Source organism: Anolis carolinensis, chromosome 2 (assembly GCF_035594765.1).
Source record: "Anolis carolinensis isolate JA03-04 chromosome 2, rAnoCar3.1.pri, whole genome shotgun sequence".
NCBI lineage: Eukaryota > Metazoa > Chordata > Lepidosauria > Squamata > Dactyloidae > Anolis > Anolis carolinensis.
The window spans coordinates 226,667,134-226,691,751 of NC_085842.1; the positions used below are offsets into that span (position 1 = coordinate 226,667,134).

Sequence of the window (24,618 nt, forward strand, 5' to 3'; positions counted from 1 at the left end):
AAGGTAACAGCACTCCATGCAGTCATGCCTATGGCCACATGACCTTGAAGGTGTCTACAGACAACGCCAGTTCTTCGGCTTAGAAATGGAGATGAGCACCAACCCCCAGAGTTGGACACAACTAGACTTAATGTCAGGGGGGAACTTTTAGCTTATCACAAAAGCAGCTGTTTTCTGAGCTATCTTATTTTTTATTTGTTCAAATGTAAGGCAGAATTTTGATGCTGGTACGTATTATTGTTTCAGGGCTTTCTTGCAACTAATACTTTTGGTAAAAGAAAGGGGAATTGAAAGTTTAAAAGGTGACAAAAGTTCAATTTCAAAAGCCAGGAATACAGTTAAGGAGAAAATAAGCGAAAGCAAAATAGAGATCTCTAGAAATTGAGCTATTCCTGCTGGATAAATTAATTTTAAAATTTTACTTTGCAAGAATCATGCAGCAAGATTTTGGAAGATATGTGGGGTATCAATGCTCAATAGAATAGGACCGAAATGATCTAACATGGTCAGATCTGTAAGATCTCATCACACTTGTAAATAAGCACCTTCTCCCATTTCTGAATGAATCATGAGCTTAGAATACTATTCCTCCCCATCTCCTGTTCTCCTGTTTCTAAACACTTCTAAAACAGTTCACTGAGAAAGCATAACTTTCTGTTTGCATCATATGATGGGCTCCATGGTACTTTATCAATGAACTATTTTAGAAGTGTTTAGAAAACACCGGGAGCCCCTGGTGGTTCAGCGAATTAAATCATTGAGCTGTTGAAGTTGCGGAACTGAAAAGTCGGCAGTTTGAATCTGGGAAGTGGGGTGAGCTCCTGCTGTTAGCCCCAGCTTCTGCCAACCTAGCAGTTTGAAAACATGCAAATGTGAGTAGATCAATAGGTACAGCTCTGGTGGGAAGATAACGGTGCTCCATGCAGTCATGCCGGCCACATGACCTTGGAGGTGTCTATCAACAACACAGGTTCTTTAGCTTAGAAATGGAGGTTGGAACCAACCTACAGAGTCGGACACGATTAGACTTAATCCCAGGGGGAAACCTTTACCTCTTTACCTTAGAAGACAAGGAGGAATAAAAATGAGAAGCACATTCCTATTTCTAGTAAATTTTCAAATGTTACACTTAAAGAGCAACTCAAAGCAGTCTTGATAACAATTTTTCATTTTATAGCCTTCTTTTTATTAACCCTTAATTTACTAAAAAGAAGGAACAGAAAAATAATGTATACTGCAATTACTATAATCAAACTAGACAGGAGAGTTGTCTTGATAATAATCAGGTTTTTGCTCTGTATCAGTGGGAGAATTCCCAAAACAAACTCATTATCTTCCAAGAACAAATCTACATGTTGAATACCCAACCTATTAAAGGATTGTTTAGATCCAGTTCTGAATAACTGTTTGCAGTGGGGTTGTAAATAATGAGTTCTGAATTAGAGCTTCTGTGCCAAGAAGCAATTCGTCGATTTTAAGTTGTTTGGAAGTCTTGTTTAGCCCTAATATCCCCAGGCTCATTCTGGAATGTTTTGTGTTTCTCGTTTAAAGATTGCAAGCTTAGAAAGGAGTATAATTCCTCTTCCCTAAATGTTTAGACATTCTTTAGGCTGATTTCTGCTTGAATTGAGATAAAGTAGGAGAAAGGATGCCTACAACTATTATATCACTATCTTTGAATCATCCAGTTATGGATAACTTTGAGGACAATTATGAAGTGATTGGTTTGCTACCTGCTTTAAAGGAATTTATTCACCTAAAAGTTCACAGTATTTGAATATTAAAAAGATTGTTAGTTAATGCAAATTTAATTAATTTCACAAATGAATGTAAAACTTTCCTATCACAACCTATCAGCTAGGAGGATATATTAAAAGTAATAAAAAAGAAAGAGCCAATAAAGCTCCTGACCCTGAGGACTTCATTGATAATCTTTAAAAGAACTTTACAGGCTAAAATACATATTTATTTCAAATGCTGTTCAGTTTCGTTTTGGAAGCTTATGCTTTAGCTAGCAATCATCAAAAATTATTTTGATGCCAAAATCAAATAAAAAACTAAGGAGACAGTCATATAGACTAATCATGCTTATTAATCAAGATGCCAAAGTATTTACATGCACTTCAGCCATTAGAGTAGGTTCATTTGCACCCAATTGAATCATGAATGATGGATTTAGCTTTGATGAACAATCATCAAATGCCACATCCTATTCATTAGCTATTTAATATCAATCACTATAGTCATAAATATAAGAATCTGGCCTCTGAGATTGCTTCATTTGATTTAGCTAAATTCCTGGAATTACCTCTTCCAGGAAATGTATTGTGCAAAAAATACAACACTAAAACAGAACCAACATCTTTGGTGATGGTCTTTATCACACATGACATGCAGATCCACTGCCATTCCGCTTTCCCCCACAATTAACTTCCCTTGCTGTTGATAGGAAAACCTGTCTATAGCCTCCAATCCCATAATATTCCCAACTCCTGCCTTATGTGATTGACATTGGAACGGGATTCTCCTCTCCTACTTCTTCCCTTGCTCTTCTTGAGCTGTTTTTTTAATTCACAGTAATATTTTAGTCTTTTAAAATTAATCATTGATGAAACTGTGAAATTGCTTTTAAAATAGTATGTTTCTAGAGAAGTCAGATCTAGCTAGAGTAGTACACACCTTGGATACATCCCGGTTGGACTACTGTAATGTGCTCTATATGGGGCTGCCTTTGAAAATTGCTCAGAAACTTCAGTTGGTCCAAAGAGCAGCAGACAGATAAATAAAATAGAATAAATAAATAATAATAAAAGTGTGGAAGGGCAGCGTTATAAGGGTATATGGAAAATGATTGTGGGTTCACAAATCAACCCATCAATGCAATTGTGCAAATGGAGAGAGCTGTAATAATGAGTGTGCTTACATCAGTATGTATCTGGTATTAGTTATTGTGTGACTACTACCATGGAATCAAAGCTTTGTGTGATAAAGTCCCAGGTCTATTTTAAAAAGGACATGTGTGAATCATTTCTTATGTTTCTATGTAATTTATTCAGTTCTCACCCATTCATTATAAAAAAATAATGATAGAGTATCAGCTCAATTGGCTTTATATTGTGGGGAAAAACAGAGGTGTGTGCTATTAGTTTTAATGTACATATGATAATTTTTCTGTATGTATGTATATGTATGGCATCAAATTGCTGCCTTTTTTAAGGCCGCTCTCGTTCTCCCTTTTCAGCTGAGAAGGAGAAGATATAAATGTAGTAAATAAATAATAAGTATTGCCTTTCTTTTTTGCTTTGGCAATTTAGTCTGTTCTCTTACCAATATAATTGGAAATTATTGTACTTCAGTGGTCAACACTTTTTACTGTTGCAGCTTCAAACTTGTTCCACACCTGCCTCAAAATAGAATATGTTAAAATCTTTCCAGAAAACATCAGGCTTAGCAATCAGTGCAAAGAAATCTATAAGATTTAGGACATATGTTCAGGCCAAACAAATTTGATGGCCATATTTTAGGTTGAAAGATTAATTTTATCTTGACTCACATGCAGGTGGATATATGTATTTTCTTCTTGTCTGATAACCATCAGTTCACTGCATATATGGTTTAGAACAGGGGTCCCCAAACTAAGGCCCGGGGGCCGGATGCGGCCCATCAAAGCAATTTATCCGGCCCCCATGGCATAAGGGCAGAAGGGGGTTGGGCTAAATGACCCAAGGGGTCTCTTCTTCTCTTACAACCCTTATTATTACTATTTTTATTATTTGAAACACAACTAGATGAGTCCACAGCAGACACTCTGCTGGTTGTTGTACTGGATCACATGGCGGACACTTCCCAAGTGTCTAGGACTGTGTGATGTATCAGTGAATAATGCGTGCAGGTCCCAGTAAGGTGGCCTTCTGCAGCTGGCAGATGGTAATTTTGTCAGCACCGATTGTGTTTAAATGCAGGCCAAGGTCTTTAGGCACTGCACCCAGTGTGCCGATCACCACTGGGACCACCTTGACTGGCTTGTGCCAGAGTCTTTGTAATAATTCGATCTTTAAATCCTCATATCGTGTCAGCTTTTCCAGTTGTTTCTCCTCAATCCTGCTGTCACCTGGGATTGCAACATCGACAATCCATACTTTGTTTTTTAACATGATTGTGAGGTCAGGAGTATTGTGTTCCAAAACCCTGTACTACTACTACTACTACTACTACTACTACTACTACTACTACTATTATTATTATTAACATTGAGGCTGGGTGGCCATCTGTCAGGGGTGCTTTGCTTGTGCTTTCGGTGCACAAAGGCAGAAGGGGATTGGACTCGATGGCCCAAAGGGTCTCTTCCAACCCTCTTTTTTATTATTATTGTTGTTGCTGTTATTATTATTATTATTATTATTATTATTTATTGCTTGGTGGCCAACTATAGTCCGGCCCTCCAACAGTCTGAAGGATCGTGAACTGGCCCCCTGTTTGAAAAGTTTGGGGACCCCTGGTTTAGAATATAGGTCTCTTTTTAATAAAAAAGCATAAATAGCTACAAATACACAAAGTGATTAAAACAATTAATGTAAAATTAATTAATTAATATTAATTGTATTACTGGCAAAGAATACCCCTCACTAATACTTGAATATCAGTAATTATACTACTATTAGGATATAAATAAGCATGTAATTAAAATGACTTTAATTGACATTGGCTATGATAATGAACTGGAAGGAACTAATTTGACTGTGATATTGATTATGATGTTAACTATGAGACTGATAAATCCACAGTGGAGGACATTCACTTTCCTTTCATCTATGGTGCATTAAGTGGCATGATACTGAACATCAATTGCAAATTGTTATTTTTTCAAGAAATAAAAATAACATTCCTGGAATGACACATGGTTTACTCTCCCTTGCATTAAACCACTCTAAAAATTAAAAGCAGCAAACTACTTTTTCAGCTCTATAATGAATCACTTTTGAAAAGGACTTTGCCAATCAGCAAGTTCATACCTGTTTGGGTGACACTAAATAAGGAAACTTGCCCTACACCATCTTCCTCCTTTTGGCCCTGCTTTTTGTGCTGAATCCCTAGGACATTTATAGTCCTATATGATCAAGGGTATAAATGCCATTTAGAATATAGTTTAGGATGCCTCCAGAAGAAAACAAGTTGTACAGAGGACTGCAGGGATGGGCTGGTGAAATTATGATGGAGAAGGCATTCCTTCTCTTCACCATCATGCATTAGCACTTTTGTGTCAGAGAAGTGCATTTGTGGAAACAAGAGGACTTATGAGTTCAGCCAAAAATAGTGTTTCGTTTATCCAAAGTGCTTGGTACCAGCAATGTGCCATAGTTCTGGTATTTAGGTTTTTGGAATATTTGCCTATTCATAATGAGATATCTTGGTAATAGGATCTACACTTAAACACAAAATTCATATTTTGTATGCCCATACACCTTATGCACATTTTAAAATCATATCTGAAGCGAACATACTGCAAGTTGCTTCTGGTGTGAGAGGTTCGGCCATCTACAGAGACGTTGTCCAGGGGATGCCTGGATGTGTTACATTCTGTTGGGAGGCATTTCTCATGCATGGGAAGCTAAGGCTGACAGACGGGAGCTCACCTCATCTTGCAGACCTTTTGCACATACCCTTGAAGGTAATTATAAACACAATATCTTTAATAATTTTGTACATGAAACAAAATTGTGTACATTGGATCATCGGAATGTTACTATTCCACACATGTGGACAATTTTGGCTTATTTGAGATTTCAGAATTCCAGATAAGGGATACTTAACCTGTACTGTTTTAAAAAGAATTGAGGTTCTCGTGAAGTACTTAAATACTTGTTTTCTGAAGCCATTACAAGATTTCTTCATAAAAAAACCCTGTGCCATATAAAAACAATAATCTTTGACTTGCAAGGAACTGAGTCTGCATAGGTGTGTCTATTTGCATTAAGCAAATATGCCAATCTGGATTTTGAAAAGCACTATATTATATTCTTGTGGTGTTTGATTTTCAGGTCAAAAACTGCCCTTTCAGATCTTCATTGAGAAATGTGTGTGCAATGAAGGACACTGCCCTGTCAACAGTCTTGAAGTAAAATTCTGCTACTGACCTGGTTAGATTCTGCCTGTGGATTGGGAATAGGACATCTACTTGTTCTTTATCTCATGCAGCAATTGCCAAGCATATCCTTATACCCAGTGAGGTTGCAGCTGTCCTGGGCCATAAGAAGCAGCTGTATTGTGCTGATTCTGCGTTGGCTTGATCAAGCTGGCAATGTCGGAATCAGCGCTGCAATCTTGAACTAGGTGAACTTTGGACTGATCTAGTAAAGTAATTCTTATGTTCTTGCTTTCTGAAATCATTACCTAGGGAGGAAAGACTGACATGTGGTTCTTTCTTGCTCTTCTTTCTTGTAAACCCAGAAGCAGGTAACATATAATAAATATGTATTTAAATTTTATATTAGAAGTTTGCCCTTATAAGTTATGGGAAGGGATGTGATCATGTGTATGTTTGGGAATGTAGCATAAGGGAAACTGGGCTAGGAAACAGAAGACAGCAGTCAGGCTGGCTTATCTACAAAGGCATGCCTGGCGCAGTAATGCAAAAAGTTAGTCTTCAAAGAGGTGTTTCATGAAACTTGCCAATCTTTGACATTAATATTTTAAATCTCAGTTTTAAAAACTATTGTTTCCCCAAGCTTTTGGAAATTCACGTTCATTTAGTTTGATAATCTCGTTATACATTGCCTTGGTTTTTACAATTGCATAGCTTGTTTTATGATAGTATTGTACTGATTTTATATCTGTGTAACTCCTTCCTTCCCATGTTTCTTTTTTCTTTTAAAATTAGAATGAACAATTTCAGTGGGGATGACTATCCCTTCTATTGTTCTCTTGTTTTGAAGTATCATGTACACTGATGTCACTATAGGCTGCTACTAACAACAATGCACACAATAAAATATTCGAGAGAAATTGAATGTAGAATTAGAAATAGTTTTTTTTTATTTTAATATTCTGAGAAATCTTTTTTCAGCTTTTTTGGAGGAATGATCATGGCTCCCAGCTTGCATCAACCAATTTCTCATTCTGTTTTTAATTGCATAGGGCTGAATGAAGCCAACCACATTTTGCCTTGTTATGCTAAGTTCAGCACCTCACCAGGGGTGCTGCATTCTCTCTCATAATGATGATAACATACATGCATTACCATAGAAATGATATTATGCTTCTTGTATTCATTTGGGGTTAAATCCAATATTAGTCTTACCTAGAGTAGATTTAATGAATGACACCTGTTAGTCAGAACTATCTCAAACTCTGGTAATTTTAATTATTCCAATCTAGTAGGTCTTATGGATTTATTTCAGAATTGGGAATCATATGGTCCAGCAACAATAGACAGCATAGACAATAGCGAAGAACTGCAGTTCATGGTGCTTTATTCCCTTTTAGATTTAGTTCTTAATTATTGACTTAATTATTTTTTAAAAAAAATAAATAAATAGTTGCACTAATAACCAGCACCTTGAATTGGGGCCGGAAACCTATCGGCATCCAGTGGAGCTATTTTAAAGAGGGTTTACTACTCTCTTTAATTCTCTCCTGTTAACAACCTGGCCGCTGAACGTTGTACTAGCTGGAGTTTCCGGGCCGCCTTCAAGGCAAGCCCCACATAGAGTGTGTTGCAGTAGTCCAATCTGGAGGTAACTAAGGCATGGATCACTGTGACCAAGTCAGACTTCTCGAGGTATGGTCGCAGTTGATGTACAAGCTTTAGCTGTGCAAAGGCCCTCCCAGCCGCCACTGACACATCTACACAGGCCATATAACCTGGGGTGGGTGAAAATCAGCCCCATGGTATCTACATGATGCAACAACTCATTCTCTGTATGATAGAAGGCCGCTAAATGTGGTTTTGCCCCACTTTAGTCAAAGTCAAGGAATGCTCCAGAGCTTCCCTGCAGCTTTGGAACAGCCCTACACTTTGGGGACATATAAACACCACCCTGCTTTCCCTGGTCTCTATACTGTGACAACAGGGGGACGGCACCTACCTTTGGGGTTGTCAGGACCCAGGCTGCAGAACACCAATAACCATGCGCAGAAGCCAGACTCTATCTAATATCTTTATTAAAGAAATATCTAAAAACAATAAAAACAAGTGAAGGATATAGTTCAGAAGCAGACCTTTCAGATAAGGTCAAATATAGTCCAGAAATGTATTGTCCAATACAAGATATTAGAGTTCAAAGTTTTAATCCACTTGACCGAAACACACACTTTGCCAAGCAATAGTGTGGGGAAATAACAGAGTCTTTAAAGTCCAATGAAGCTTGACAACAAGGCTGAATAAACTTGATTCTCGACTAGATCCTTGACTGGAGGCAAGATGAACATGAAGCATGAAACTTAGTCCGTGGTAAAAACATGAGACAAAGGCAAGGCTTGAAACTTAATCCGGGAAGGAAGGAACTGGGATTACGAAGTCCACACACGATCTCTCTCCTCAAGCTGATCAATTGACTCCGCAAAGTATCCCTGGGGCTAAGCACCTATATTGGGTCTCGTTTTCCCACCAACAGAACTCTTTCCCTAGAGAACGAGAAGCGAAACCCAACTCTGTCCAGATGCATGACTCCTTAGAATTTCCCAAGGGAAGCAGGCCTAATCAGCCATTTGTTTGGCAGCGATTCTCAGGCTTCTGCGATTAGCCTCCCTGACTCCCCTATCTTTGGTATAATTGTCCCTCCGGGAAAACGGGGGGGGGGGGGAGTTCTGTCCAAGGCCTGTTTGGCTGGATTCTTGTGGGCAAATATCAACATCCTGCAGGTGAAGAGGCTCCGGCTCTGGCTGAACCGGCGAAAATCCCATGTTTTCCTCTTCGTCTGTCACAATAGTACTGGGAACAGGACTACAAGGCCCATGAGTCATCACACTATCCCCGCCCTCAAGGCCCCCCTCAAACAGGGCCCCTCCACCAAGTCAATGGCACAGTCATATGGTCTATGTGGGGGTAGTTTCTCGGCTTCCTTTTCATTGAAAACATCCCAAAAGTCTGAATATTTCTTCGGTAAGGTGATGATGGGCTCAGCGTCTGTGGCATGGCAGACCTTGGCTACTAGACAATGGTTTTGGCAATATTTTGAAGCAAACTGTAGTTCCCTGTTGGTCCAGGAGATGTTTGGGTCGTGGAGCGTCAGCCATGGGATTCCCAAAATCACAGGGAAGTGAGGCACCTCGGTAACAAAGAAGGAAATCTCTTCCAGGTGTTCCTTACCCACATCGTGGTAGGTTCAGTCCATTGACTTACTGGACCCGTCTTTAGGGGATGGCCATCGATAGCCTGCACCACCCGGGCGTTCTTGAAATCGTGATATTGTAATCCCAGAGAGTCGGCATACTCTCTATCGATGAAATTGTTTGTTGCTCCTGAGTCTATCATGGCATGGATCATGACGGGTCCGTTTTTCGCTGACCACAATGTGACCACTAGGAGAAATAAGACTCCGGTTTGCGGCTCTTGAGTGGGGTTCTTGACCGGGTTGGCGAGCCTCTCTACACCCGGTCGCTGGCTTCCCCCGCCGGCTTTGCGCCAGCCGCCTCGGCCGTCTCCGTCTCTGCGGAGGACGCCACCGCCAAGCGAGCGGCGGGCTTTTTCTTGGCTGGACATTCTCTGGTGAAGTGGCCCCCGTTCCCGCAGTACCAACAGAGGTTTAAACGTTGGCGGCGGGCCTTCTCGGCAACATCTAATCTGGGACGCACATTGCCCAACTGCATCGGCTCCTCCTCGCTTCCTCTCGGGTATGGGGCTGGTGGTGGGGGTCTCCACACTGGACGTGGCTGAATACTGACGGAAGCGGGAGGTTTCACTCCTGCTCTTCCACTCTGGCCTCGGAGCTACTGTTTATTGTTGGCAAGCAGGACTTCAGCCCGTAAACATTGATCAATAAGTATCTCAAGAGAGTTTGGAGGATCCACCTTGGAAATTTCTTCCTGCATCTCGATGTTGAGACCCTCACGAAATTGTCCTCTTATGGCTATATCATTCCAACCGGTGTTTTGGGCCAGCACTCGGAACTCGGCTATGTACTGGAACAACGGCTGTCCCCTTGGAAAAGGCACCGGAGTTTATGGCCGGCCGCTTCTACATTGTCCTCGATCCCCCATGTCGCCTTAAGGTGATTCAGGAAGTTTTGCACGGAACTTAGGTGCATGGAGCCCGCATCAAATAGCGCCATCGCCCAATTGGCCGCTGGTCCTTCTAGGAGACTGTAAATCCACGCCACCTTGAAGTCTTCTTGGGGAAACTCGGCTTGACGGGCTTCTATGTACGCCTGGCATTGGCGACGGAAAACATGAACCTTGGAGGCTTCTCCAGAAAACTTGGTTGGAAGCGCCAGGCCAGGGAGCCGGATACCTCGTTCCTTCAAGCCCCGTATTTCTCCCTCCTGCGTATGGAGTGTGTCACGGATTCTGTCTAATTCATCCTTGGAAATGGTGTAGCTGAGTGGTTGGGCTTCCGCCCCGGTTCCTGTAGACATTCTGGCCTAAGGTAAATTGGTGCTTAGGGTGGCGGAGTCAAACTGTCCGGACCCAGGCTGCAGAGCACCAATAACCATGCGCAGAGACCAGATTCTATCTAATATCTTTATTAAGGGAATATATAAAGTCAATAAAAACAAGTGAAGAATAAAGTTCAGAAGTAGACCTTTCAGGAAAGGTCAAATATAGTCCAGGAAATCAATGTCCAATATGAGATATTAGAGTCCAAAGTTATAATCCAATAACCGAAACACACACTTGCCGAGCAAGTGTGGGGAAATGACAGGGTCCTTTAGTCCAATAGAGCTTGACAACAAGGCTGGAAAACAAACTAGATTCTTGGCAAACAAGACTTGATACGTGGCAACAAGAAGCAAGAAGCAAGAACGAGGTCCGAGGCGAGGTCCGGGGAACAAGGCAGGCTTGGAACTAGAACAAGGTCCGTGGCAAGGTCCTGGAAACAAGGAACTGGAGTAACGTAGTCCACACACGATCTCACTCCTGAAGCTGACGAATTGACTCCGCAAGGATCTCCTTGCGGGTAAACACCTATATAGGATCTTGTTTTCCCGCCAAGGAACACTTTCCCTGGGGAACAAGAAGTGAAACCCATACTATGTCAAGATGCATGACTCCTTAAGATTTCCCAAGGGAAACAGGCTTAATCAGCTAATTGTCTGGCAGCGATTCTGGCGCTTCGGCGATTCGCCTCCCTAGCGCCTCTATCTCGATTATAATTATCCTTACGAGAGAACGGGGGAGAATTCTGCCCAAGGCTTGTTTGGCTGGCTTCTGGGGGGCAAACATCCTGCAGGTGCAAGGGCTCCAATTCTGGCTGAAACGGTGGGAAACCAAAGTTTTCCTCTTCGTCTGCCACAATAGTACTGGGAACGGGACTACATGGCCCATGAGACATCACAGCCGCCAGGTGGGCGACGGGCTTCCTTTTGGCTGGACATTCTCTGGCGAAGTGCCCCCCATTCCCGCAGTACCAACACAGATTCAAACGTTGGCGGCGGGCCTTTTCGGCAACATCTAGTCTGGGGCGCACATTGCCCAACTGCATCGGCTCCTCCTCGCACCCCATGGGGTTTGGGGCTTGCGGTGGGGATCTCCATACTGGACGTGGCTGAACACTGGCAGAAGCGGGGGGTTTTACTCCGGCTCTTCCACTCTGGCCTCGGAGCCACTGTTATTTGTTGGCAAGCAGGACTTCGGCTCGTAAACACTGGTTGATTAGTCTCTCAAGAGTCTCTGGGGGATCCACCTTAGAGATTTCTTCCTGCATCTCGAAGTTGAGGCCCTCGCGAAACTGTCTTCTGAGGGCTATATCGTTCCAGCCGGTGCTCTGAGCCAGCACCCGGAACTCGGCTATGTACCGGGACAACGGCCTGTCCCCTTGGAAGAGACGCCGGAGTTTATGGCCGGCCGCCTCCTCGTTGTCCTCGATCCCCCAGGTCTTTCTAAGGTGATTCAAGAAATTGTGCGCGGAGCTTAGGTGCGTGGAACCCGCATCAAATAGCGCCGTCGCCCAAGTGGCCGCTGGTCCATCTAGGAGACTGTAGATCCACGCCACTTTGACATCTTCTTGGGAAAACTCGGCTTGGCGGGCTTCTAAGTATGCCTGACACTGGCGACGGAAAACATGAACCTTGGAGGCTTCTCCAGAAAACTTGGTTGGTAGCGCTAGGGCAGGGAGACGGACACCGCGTTCCTTCAAGCCCCGTATTTCTCCCTCCTGCGTATGGAGTGTGTCTCGGATCCTGTTGAATTCTTCCTGGGAAATGGTGTAACTGGGTGGTTGGGCTTCCGCCCCGGTTCCTGTAGACATTCTGGCCTTAGGTTAATTGGTGCTTAAGGTTGCGGAGTCAAACTGTCAGGACCCAGGCTGCAGAACACCAATAACCATGCGCAGAGGCCAGACTCTATCTAATATCTTTATTAAAGAAATATCTAAAAACAATAAAAACAAGTGAAGGATATAGTTCAGAAGCAGACCTTTCAGATAAGGTCAAATATAGTCCAGAAATGTATTGTCCAATACAAGATATTAGAGTTCAAAGTTTTAATCCACTTGACCGAAACACACACTTTGCCAAGCAATAGTGTGGGGAAATAACAGAGTCTTTAAAGTCCAATGAAGCTTGACAACAAGGCTGAATAAACTTGATTCTCGACTAGATCCTTGACTGGAGGCAAGATGAACATGAAGCATGAAACTTAGTCCGTGGTAAAAACATGAGACAAAGGCAAGGCTTGAAACTTGATCCGGGAAGCAAGGAACTGGGATTACGAAGTCCACACACGATCTCTCTCCTCAAGCTGATCAATTGACTCCGCAAAGTATCCCTGGGGCTAAGCACCTATATTGGGTCTCGTTTTCCCGCCAACAGAACTCTTTCCCTAGAGAACGAGAAGCGAAACCCAACTCTGTCCAGATGCATGACTCCTTAGAATTTCCCAAGGGAAGCAGGCCTAATCAGCCATTTGTTTGGCAGCGATTCTCAGGCTTCTGCGATTAGCCTCCCTGACTCCCCTATCTTTGGTATAATTGTCCCTCCGGGAAAACGGGGGGGGGGGGGGAGTTCTGTCCAAGGCCTGTTTGGCTGGATTCTTGTGGGCAAATATCAACATCCTGCAGGTGAAGAGGCTCCGGCTCTGGCTGAACCGGCGAAAATCCCATGTTTTCCTCTTCGTCTGTCACAATAGTACTAGGAACAGGACTACAAGGCCCATGAGTCATCACAGGAGTCCTGTTGCTATTGTCACAGTGGGCATAAAACTTTTAAGTGGGCAGGGGGCATGGAACTGCTGGTGTTTGGAAGGGTGCCCATGGGACTCAGAGAGGGGAGATTGCCCCCTCCTTTGCCCCCTCCACTCTCCAAGTCATGCAGGCCTCCTTGTAAATATCAGCAATGGTGCCCCAGGATGGCCAGGTACTCTTTTAAGCTCTGTGACTGCTGTGACAATAGCAATAAGACAATTAAAATAAGGTGGCCATCAAAGATTAGGACTCTGTCCAACCAACATCAGGACAGAGGCAGGCAATGGAGCCACCCTTGGGACTGGTGCAGAGTACTGCACTCCACACCAGCCCTGGAATCCACTGCCTCTGTAGATTCACCTCCGAAGATAAATCTTCACAGAATTGCAACTTTATAGAATTATCCCCAGTTTGCTGAATTCTTTTGAAAATTATCTATGTATGTTGCTGCCTTTTCTTTCTTTTTCTTTTCTTTTTAAAATCTGCCAGGGTCTCCCAAATGAAATTTCACTCTTTCTATCTCTTATACTATAAATGGAAGTTCTAATTATTTCAATGAGCTACTAATCTGTGAGGTTTAGGGGTTTTTCTATAATTGCCTATCCAACCTTTATGTGTTCTCTAGCATCATAGCAATGTTGCTATGTTGTGAATTCCAGTGGGATCCCTCCCCAACCCCTCTCCCTGAGATCGACAAATATCCATCCCCTCTTGATCAATAAAGAGAAACCTGTTATTACCCCTCACCTCCTGTGAGCAATCTTTGATGCAACAGGCAGGAAAAGGACAACTGTATAGAACACCATTGTTGGTCAAAGCAGCTGCTTACCGCCAGTAACTAGGCGTTAGGAGAGTTTCATGGTCCCTATGTTGCCCCTAAACTAAAGACTATTTAGGGATTGTGAATTTGTAGCAGTGGTGAATACATAACAGGAAATTAGACAATTTTGGACAATATTTTTCATCCTTGATATCATGGATGTGTGAAAAATTGTGAGTAAAGCTCAGTAACTTTTAATCCTTTGTGTAAAAACAGAAGTGTGAAATTATAACTAGTGAATTGCCTTGATGTTATAGATGTTGGTCAGCTGGAAGTCTAATGCACTTCTAACAGAACCATATGATGCATAATGGACTGTGATTTATGGGGGAATTTATCAAAGGTTTTAAAAGCTGCAGCTGAATAATTATGTGTATACTGGAAGGAAGAGGGAAGAGCAGAGAAATCAAATTCAAAACAATGAAAATATCAGTTTGTTAATGGAAAGGTTCCAGCCATCTGGCATTCATATGTTCTTCGTTGGGGTTGTTATTGTGCAGACATAAATGACCCACTCATACCACTGAGCGAGTTTTCATTAAATATATCAAACCACATTGTAGCTGGCCAATATCACAGAGACATACACCCTAACTCACTACTCACTATTTCACTATTTTTATCCATATAGTTTTGAGATTTCCTGGTCCATCAACATTTATATATTTCCCGTGCCTCTGTAAATGTGGGAGATCATTAAAACTTCAGCAAAAAGTATTCTGAAGCTTCAGAACTAAACTCTAAGAAAACAGAGAAAGAGATAGCAATTTATTCACTCAGAAAATAACATACTTTCAGATGTGGCTTTTCTTGCACAATCCCACCTCATGTACAGAATTTTATTGAGGATCCAGACACCAATAGCCAACAATGGAGTGTCCAGTAAATCCGGTTAGAAAGTATTATTTTAAACAACAGTTCACAATCATATATTTCTAAAATTCCTTCCTAGCAAAGATTCTTTTAAAAGTCACAGATTTTAACATTACTCTGGAAATCTAACTTTAATTAATCAAAAAGTACAGTCCCGGTACTTTCCAGAAAAGAACAGAGAAGGGGTCACAAGTCTGAAACCAGTGCAGACTGCCTTTCATGTTTGTGAGGTGTTGGGGGGTACAGAAACCCCTTGAAGTTGAAAAACCCCAAATATATCTAAGCTCCCCAACTTCTGCTTGTTATTTCACAAGGCAGAAGTGCTTTCCAGAGAATGATGATGCAGCATTTTTTACACTTCAAATATTATCTTCTCTGATGAATATACTGTTTCCTACATATACACATGCAAACTTTGTACAGAAACTTCAACTACAGCACTTTCTGCACTGAAAAGTAATATTTCTGAGCAAAAAAAGCTTTTTTTCTTTGCAAAAATGCTATGGTTGGTGGTTTGTTTTGTGCAAAATCTATACTTTTTGCACAAATATAACTTTCTACAGAAAAATATTAATTTTTGCACAGAAAATACTTTTTTGTAAGCAAAAATATGCAAAAATTTGTGCCCAGCTTCAATGAGGGAAATGGTTCAAATTACTAATTACTTCCTTCAAGAATGAAATTAGCCAAGAATTACATCAGTTCATTCATTTAATTAATTAATATTCCTATATGGGAGCCAAATTGTCTTTCATTGTACAAGAAAGCACTATAACTACAACTGTATTGGCTAAAGCAGCAGCATCCAGTCGAATTATTACTGCCTCCTGGCCAATGATACTGATTTCTGGTTCTTGAAAAATGCTGTGTTTAAATTCGTTAGAAATTCGCTGGATGACTTTGTGCATGTCTGTCTTCCAGCCTCAGAGGAAGGCAAAGGTAAACCATCTTTAAAAACATATTGCCTAAACAAACCTTGATAGATTTGCATTAGGGTCACCATAATCCAGAAATGACTGGAAAATTAGAAAGTGTAACTTGCTTAAGGTCCCCCAATAGGCCTCCATGACTGAGTAGTCATAGTCCATTACTCAAACCACTACACCACACTGGCTCTCCTGGTAAAAGATTATCTCAATTTCACAGGAAAATATATATTTTTCAATGTCAATTTCTCCTTCAGTTCCCAATTACAAGAAAATAGAGAATCATGCCTCACAGCCTTTTCATTTTATATACTCTATTTCTGCTACAAGTTTTGGTAGTATCTGCTGATTTGTGTATTATAAATCAGGTTCACTTGAGCCCACACTGTCTCACTGCTTTTATGAAGAGCTATGCATTAGATTCACTGTGCCTTCTGAGAACTAGTGTTTAACAGGTCTGATCAAAGAAGTGTGGACAGAAACCTGGTGTGAGCTCATTTCCCAGCCTTGCATGCCCATAAGGTTGATGAGAGGCCATCCTAAGTCACATTGGACTGGATCCAATGCTCTGTAACTTCTTTTGTTCAATGAGCAACACAAAACAAAGCTTAGTCTAACTGAAGTCAGTGGAATCAAGATATGAAAAGGTGGGGAGATGGGAAAACAATTCCAGCCTTATCAAATAGAAACCAATGATATGGCAAAGCTAGATTTTCTATCTCGTATAGAGCTGACTACAAATTATGCATAACACAGGAAATGGCAAAGCAGTCCCTCCCTTTATGCCAAAACTTGTACAGGAGGGTGGGTATTGAAGTTCTTACTGTGCTTCCTTGCCTGCACAAAGGATTTATAATGCATCAGCACATTGTTTGCCAACTGGGTGACTCTACATTATTCAACTGTCATACAGCTTAAGACCCTTTTGCCTTGTTTTTCCAATATGGAAAGGAAGCAGTTCTTCCCACTTCCTTTAGGTGAAGGTTAGTTGGAAGATTTTTGCCAGAATCAAACTGGTACTAAAGTAAAATAATTGCGGTATTATTCGTCTCCCATACCCAGTACACTGATCATACCTGACTCTCTTTTGCAACTGGTGACAAGGAGATTGCAAAGATCTGAATCATTGTCTTGATGCAATGAAGAACTGGGTGTTCTTCACTGCCTCCAAACGAGATGGAAGTTCTGCTGATCAATAGGAAAGCTAGTTTGAGTTTGGCATCATAATCCCTCTCAAATATCACATTTCAACTTTGGAAGCCTTGGTCTTTGTTCTGGCAACAATGGTTCAAGTTTTAATCATTGTTGTTGTTGTTGTTGTTGTTGTTGTTGTTGTTGTTGTTGTTGTTGTTGTGTCTTCAGATTGTTTAGGAACTATGGTGACCCTAAGATGAACAGGGTTTGCTGGGGCTGAGAGTGTGCAAATCATTCAAGGTCTCTCAGTGGTTTACACGGCCAAGTGAAGAATTGATCCCTGGTATAGTCACAGTCCAACATTCAAATCAATTAGTGCCTCCCAGTTAAAGTACTGTAATGTGCTTTGTTGAAAAGTGTTCATAAATGGCTGACATTGCAAAAGACAATGGCCAGATTGTGGTCTGGTGTGAATTTCAGAGAGCATATAACACAGATTTTATAAGAACAACATTGGTTTCTAACTTACGTCCTGGGGCCAATCTTGTGCTTTGAAGCCCTATGCAGCTTGTGGTCAGGATATCTGAAAGACTACCTTCTCCTTAGAAACCCCATTGTATGCCCCACTTCCTGTGAGCCTAAGCTAGTAGTTTCATATGGCAAAGCTTTTTCTGAAGTAGCACTGGATCTATCCTTTCTGAATTTCCAACACGCAGCTAAGCTATTTTGTTTGGCTTTTAGCTCTGAAAATTAGGGTGGGGTGCTCTTGTTATTTAAATACAATTTTCAAAAATAGCTTTTTTACTTTTGTTTTGAACATTTTTCCAATTGGGTAACTTAAGTGTTATTAACTATTATATGCCACCACAATATCTGCAGTAGATTGAGAGGTGGTACGCAAAAATCTTATATAATCATTTAAACAAGTGAAATAAATTATCATGATTACTCCGATTCCATAATACTACAATAATACACTTTATTTATATTCCGCTCTATCTGCCCAGAGGGACTCAGAGCGGTTAACAGAACACATATGAGGCAAACATTCAATGCCTTTTACACAACAACATACTATTTACAGAGGTAAAGGTCTTCCCCCTTTTTTCATTTCCGGTATCTGGAGCAATACTCAAGTTCCAGCCATGGAGGGGTGCTCTTGTTCCATCCTTCTATGCCTAGGAGGCAAGAGGGGTATCATTTTAGATCTGGTACAGTACAAAATTGTTCTGGGAGATTTTAGCTTGCCCAAAGCTATTCAGTGAAAACAATGGCTAAAGGTGGGTTTAAATCTGGCCTTCCTGCTTCAGAGACCAACAGCCCATCAGCCACCCCATCATTTGCTACTTCAAAATCTCCATACCGCTACGGCCAGTTTCTGCACATTGGCATTGCTGTTCTGAGATGTTACACAAACAAACAAACAAACAAAAGTAGTTCATCAAGATTTGTTTGTAGTGTATCAGTGATAAAGTGCTGAGAGTGTAAGGTAATCCAGTGTACACAAATTCAGGTGGGCATTTTCTACTTGCAATGAAAAACCTAGTTATAGGATCCAGTAAATAGATTTCTGAAGAGGTTAAGAGATCAGGGGTATGTTTCTTCATTCTCCATTTTGTTGTTGTGTATAGGATTCTGTTTTTTTCCCCTTCTGGGATCATATAGAGTTCAGATTAGGCATCCACTGAGTAGATCAAAGTTTTAATGGTACATTTGGATAGAATGACAACTTGGGTCATCTTCTTCTTTATGAAAGGAAGAACTCCTAAGGCAGAGCCTGGCATTGATATCCTGGCAGACCTTTATCGTGGCACTTCGTAATTAACCATGACCAGGAGAAATAACTGGTTGGGAAACCAGACCATGCTAGGTAACAGCCATATTATATACAGAAAGAGACACCCGAAGCATAGACTTGCCATAGTGCACCAGGTGCTCCAAGCTGGATTGTGACCATGGTGTCAAAAAATTGAATTAACATTCCTCCCACCATTGGTGCCATTTATGATTTGAATTGCTCCCATTTCCCAAGCCACTGGGGCAGGAAAATAGATACCCATTATCCCCAATGCTCAAAAACTAACACAGTGGGCCCTTGATATCTGTCCACTCCAGGCTTGGTTCCAGGCCCTCATATGGATATTAAAATCTGTGGTTGCTCAAGTCCCATTATATACAGTGGCATAGTAAAATGGTGCATCTTAAATAAAATCAAAATTCAAGGCTTGCTTTATGGATTTTTAAATACATCAAGCCATGAATGGTTGAATGTGTGGATGCATAACCTACGGAGGGCCAACTGTATGCACTTGTGGCAGAGGTTATTTAAAAATGGGAAAATGACACATAGAGGAAGCATTTAATTTCCCCTCCCTGGGGCTGTATCCAGAATTCAGTTGGCCTCTTCTCTATTCCTTCTTATAAAGCCTCGAAAATCACTCATAACATGCAGTCATAGTCATAAATAGATCATTCTTTTTTTCAACTAGATGCGTTAGGTTTTAAGAAAAGCTCTTCCTTAATAATTGTTTGTTTAGATCTATGTATCAGGAGAAGGAAGGAGGGAAAAACCCTAATTTTCATTAAGAACTGGCAGAGGGATAATTTCTGGTGGTAAATATAATAGATCTTCCATTTCAGAAAAATATGTACAACAATGTTGGCTGGATGACTCATGCTTACTAAACATTAGCATTATCTCACCCATGTGGCAAGAACTGTAAACAGAATTCATTAAAATATGCCCAGACTACTTTTTTTCAGACCCATTTATACATTTCTGGTAAACAATATCTACTTATAATCAGTTTCTAATGTATGCCAGAAGGAAGCAGTACTTCAGTTGGATATATTTTAGGGATCTGGATTTTGGTTTACTGACCATACATAAAACAGATTGCATCTAGTTAAAGTGCAAACTTTGTTCTTAATTAAATTTCATATGCCTAGAGGTATTAGCTTCAAATCACAACTAAAAATCAGTTAAAAGGACATTGTAATATTGTACAGACATTGACTGAGTGGGCTGAAACAGATTTTTCATTCCTTTTGTGAGCACAATCAGACACTTAAAGTGTTTTTAAAAACCTGAAGGCAGAGCAGAATTAAATGACAAAGTTTTGTATGAAAGGTATACAATTGACACAATTTTGGATTTGTGAGTAAATTTTAAGTATATCTTTTAGAACAGAATAAAATTTTAACCTAAATCAGCATAAATATATCCATTTGGAATCTTATCCTTTCCCCGGTTTTAAGATTTTTGAGATGCCCAAAGTAGCATCCATAATTAATCACACAATGTGCATCTTTGTACAGTTAAATAAATAAGTTTCATTTCTTAGGTCTTTGTGTATGTGTGTGAGAGTGTGCATACCTTCAAGTCTCCTGTTGACCCTATAAATGTCAGAGTTCTCTTAGGCAAGAAATATTCAGAGGTAGTTTTGCCATTTCCTCCCTACTTAGCTTCCAAGATGAGACAAGATCTGGTGCCTTTAGGGTACTTAGGCCAACTAGAGCTATAGAAATTAAATTCAGAAAGTTCTTTTAAAACTACATTCTTTCTTCGTTTGTATTTATTATGACCCCTTCTACACTGCCAAATAATCCAGATAATCAAAGCAGATAATCCACATTTCCTTTAAACTGGATTATATGAGTCTATGTTGCCATATAATCCAGTTCAAAGCAGATAATCTGAATTTTATATGGCAGTGTAGAAGGGGCCCAAGACAAACTGGTTGATATCTTATACATAAGCATGAGTGGTAGTCTCTATGGACCTTATCACATTGGGATATCGTCCGTTTATATCAGTATGCATCCCATATTTTTTTTAGGACTGGACGCATACTGTATTGAGACTGGATGCATACTCTCCTCATCACACCTGATTCTTACAATTCTCATGATTTGAAAATGCGGTGCTTTGACTCATCACACCATAGAAGGCTGGCTCCTCCATTCAAAACACCCCCTACACCACTCTATGACCTTTTAAAAAGTATTGTTGCTGATGGGATGAATACAAATTTTCCTATCAAACACAAAAATAGCGCTCCAGCAATGGAAGAATCTGTAGTATTTCAAAAAACATTATTAGAAGTCCATCTGCAAATAATCCATTTTTAAGATGCTTTGCAGACGGATTGTGACGAAATACTGATGGGATGGGGCGAATGTCATGTGATGGGAAACATTTGAAATAATTCTCAAACAGTCTCAGAAATTGAGTATTTCCTAATGTGAAGGTCTTATGCTTCTGTTTCAAGGCTGCAAAGCCATTCATCTTATTTATACCAAAAGGCTGCTGTGCATGTAGACAACAAACATGTAGTTCAAAAAAACACATTTTGTTCTGAGATCACGGAAATCAAATGGCCAGCACTCACATTTCCCTAGGTCTTAGCTCCTTTGTTATCCAGACTTTCCATGACATTAGAGAACATCAGCCTGAGGCAACCAGAGTCACTACATTTTGACCCACCTATGAAATAAAAGCAGACAGTCAGATGACACAATGAAAGGACTACCAAAAGCATACCAAGTAGCATTGGCTGGGACTGGTATTTTAATTCCTAATATGCCAGAGACTAGTACCATATTTCTACTCATGGACTCCAAGGGTTTCTTTCTTTCCTGGAAACTCTCCCGAAATACACTCTGTTGTGCTACTGGACTAGTGCTGATTTGTCACTACTGAATTCTTTTTTTTTTTTAATAATGTTTATTAAGCAATTTTCAAAAACATATAAAACATAACTAAACACAGGGTTAAAGAGGGGGGGAGGTATACTGTGGAGGAAAAAAAATAAAGGAAAGGGAAAAGAAAAGAAATTCTTAATATAAATTCTTAATATACTTTAGACCAGTGATTCTCAACCTACCTAATGCCGTAACTCCTTAATACAGTTCTTCATGTTGTGGTGACCCCCAACCATAAAATTATTTTCATTGCTACTTCATAACTGTCATTTTGCTACTGTTATGAATCATAATGCAAATATCGGATATGCAGGATTATTTTCTTTCACTGGCACAAATACCTGATACATCTAAATTTGAATACTGGTGGAGTTGGGTGGGGACTGATTTTGTCATTTGGGAGTTGCAGTTAACCTACAATCAAAGAGCATTCTGAATTCCACCAACGATGGAATTGAACCAAACTATGAACACAGAACTCCCATGACCAACAGGAAATACTGGAGGGGTTTGGTGGACATTGACCCTGAGTTTGGGAGTTGTGGCTCACCTACATCCAGAGAGCACTGTGGACTCAAACAATGATGGATCTGGACCAGACTTGGCACAAATACTTAATATGCCCAAATCTGAACACTGGTGGAGTTTGGGGAAAAATAGACCTTAACATTTGGGAGTTGTTAAGGATAAACTTTTTACCTTTTTTATAACCGCAGCAAGGATCATACTAGCGAAGTTTTGGAAATCAGAAAACTTACCCACCAAAGAGTTATGGATAGAAAAAATATATAGATAAAGGACATGGACAAATTAACATTTTTAATCAAGAAAAATAGCGGTAACGCTATGAAAGAAACGGATTGGACAGCTTTTGAAGAATGCCTGAAAGAAAACTACAACTAGAGAAAGAAGAGGAAAAATTGGAAGAAAGAAGAATGGCAGTCATTCCTCCCTCCCCCAATTTTAGTCACTTTCCCTGGCATTTAGCGGGATCCCCCTTTCTTTCCTTTACCTCCCCTGGACCTACCCTAACCCACTTCCATAATCCCCAAACTCTATTATCCAACCCTCCTTCCCCTCCTAAACAAAAACCGCTCCCCATCTATCCCTCTGACTATCCTTCCCCCTCTTCCCTTTAGATTATTTTACTGTAGTAAACTAGAAAAGCATTAATAAAAATCAGTATATAAAAAAACATTTGGGAGTTGTAGTTGCTGGGATTTATAGTTCACATACAATCAAAAAGCCCCTTGAACCTCACCAATGATCGAATTGGACCGAACTTCCCATGACCAACAGAAAATACTGGTCTTTGGTGACCACTCTGAACCCCCCTCACGACCCCCCCCAGGGGTCCCAACACCCAGGTTGAAAAACGCTGCTCTAGTTGATGTATAGAAACAATATTGTACAGGAATAGCTAAGAACATGGTTTGCTTTCTATGCCAACATTGTCCTTCTGAATCAAGAGGTGTTCTGTGGCCCAAAATACCTTACAAATGGCACCTTACAATAGAAGTAGTTTTGTTACACTACTTCCCAAGCTATTTTAGGCCCAGGAAAGGCCTTTTTAACAACAGAAAAACACTTTTGACTTCCAGGTCATTTCCCATTAGGGAAAAAAGGCCTTTCTTAAAACTTTCTGTGCCTAAAATGGCCCAGATGGGACCAAAAATGTGGTAGAATTGTCCTCATATCTCCATTTATAGAAAATTCTTTGTGGGGAAGGGCATGCAGCCCTTCAGGACCTTTGTGGGAGGGGGTAGCAAAATGGCCCCATAACCCCTGGAAGCTGCTCACCTTTCTTTTGTATGATGAATATTTGATTTTGAAAACTATCAAAATAATTTACAATAATATATAACAATTATAACATATTGTATATACATATAATATTCATAATATTATATTGTAATACAATATAATACTAATAATACAATATAATAATATTAATTATATATTATATTTTACATGTAATATTACTAATAATATTACAATATATTGATACAGTACAATATAGTAATTTATTACCAGTATTGTACTATGCTAATATAATATTTGTATGTAAATTTAATTTGTAAGCCGCTCTGAGTTCCCTTCGGGGTGAGGAGGGCGGCATATAAATGTAGCAAATAAATAAATAAATATCAATAGACAGATATTGTATAGGAATTACTCAAGTGATATAATAATAAGTAAAGGTAAAGGTTTCCCCCTGACATTAAGTCTAGTCATGTCTGATCCTGGGGGTTGATGCTCATCTCCATTTCTAAGCTGAAGAGCTGGCGTTGTCCATAGACAACCCCAAAGTCATGTGGCCAACATGACTGCATGGAGCACCATTACCTTCCAGTCGGAACGGTACCTATTGATTTACTCATATTTGCATGTTTTCGAACTGCTAGGTTAGCAGAAGCTGGGACTAACAGCAGCAGCTCATCCTACTCCCCGAATTCGAACCACTGACCTTTCAGTCAGCAAGTTCAGCAGCTCAGTGTTTTAATCCACTGTGCCACTGGGGGCTCCTTGATATAATAATACAGTAGGGGGGGGGGGGAACTATAAGCATCCACTTACTTGACAGAATCCCTTAGTTCCATGGAATCTTTTACAAACCAGTTGAAAATATGTAGGGTCAGTTGATTGCTGACCCATATCCTATCTGTCAAGTTCAGCATCTAAATAATCTCCAGGTAAAGTGAATTTGATACTGCCAGGGAATTAAAAAAACAGCTATCTCAGTAGACAGAATTAGTACAAGAATGTACATTACATCATTAACACATCTTGGAAATCCAAGTACAATGATGTATGTAGACTATTCC

At 40.4% G+C, this 24,618-nt stretch overlaps 1 long non-coding RNA gene across 1 annotated transcript; it reads right to left on the reverse strand.

The window, feature by feature from the left end:
* Positions 1-15,727: 15,727 nt before the first annotated feature.
* LOC134296567 (uncharacterized) lies at positions 15,728-21,875 on the reverse strand. Its single transcript, XR_010003363.1, has 2 exons — positions 21,481-21,875; positions 15,728-18,267 (listed from the first exon to the last, which is right to left on the reverse strand). It is a non-coding gene; the product is annotated as an uncharacterized LOC134296567 (long non-coding RNA).
* Between the last annotated feature and the right edge of the window lie 2,743 nt (positions 21,876-24,618).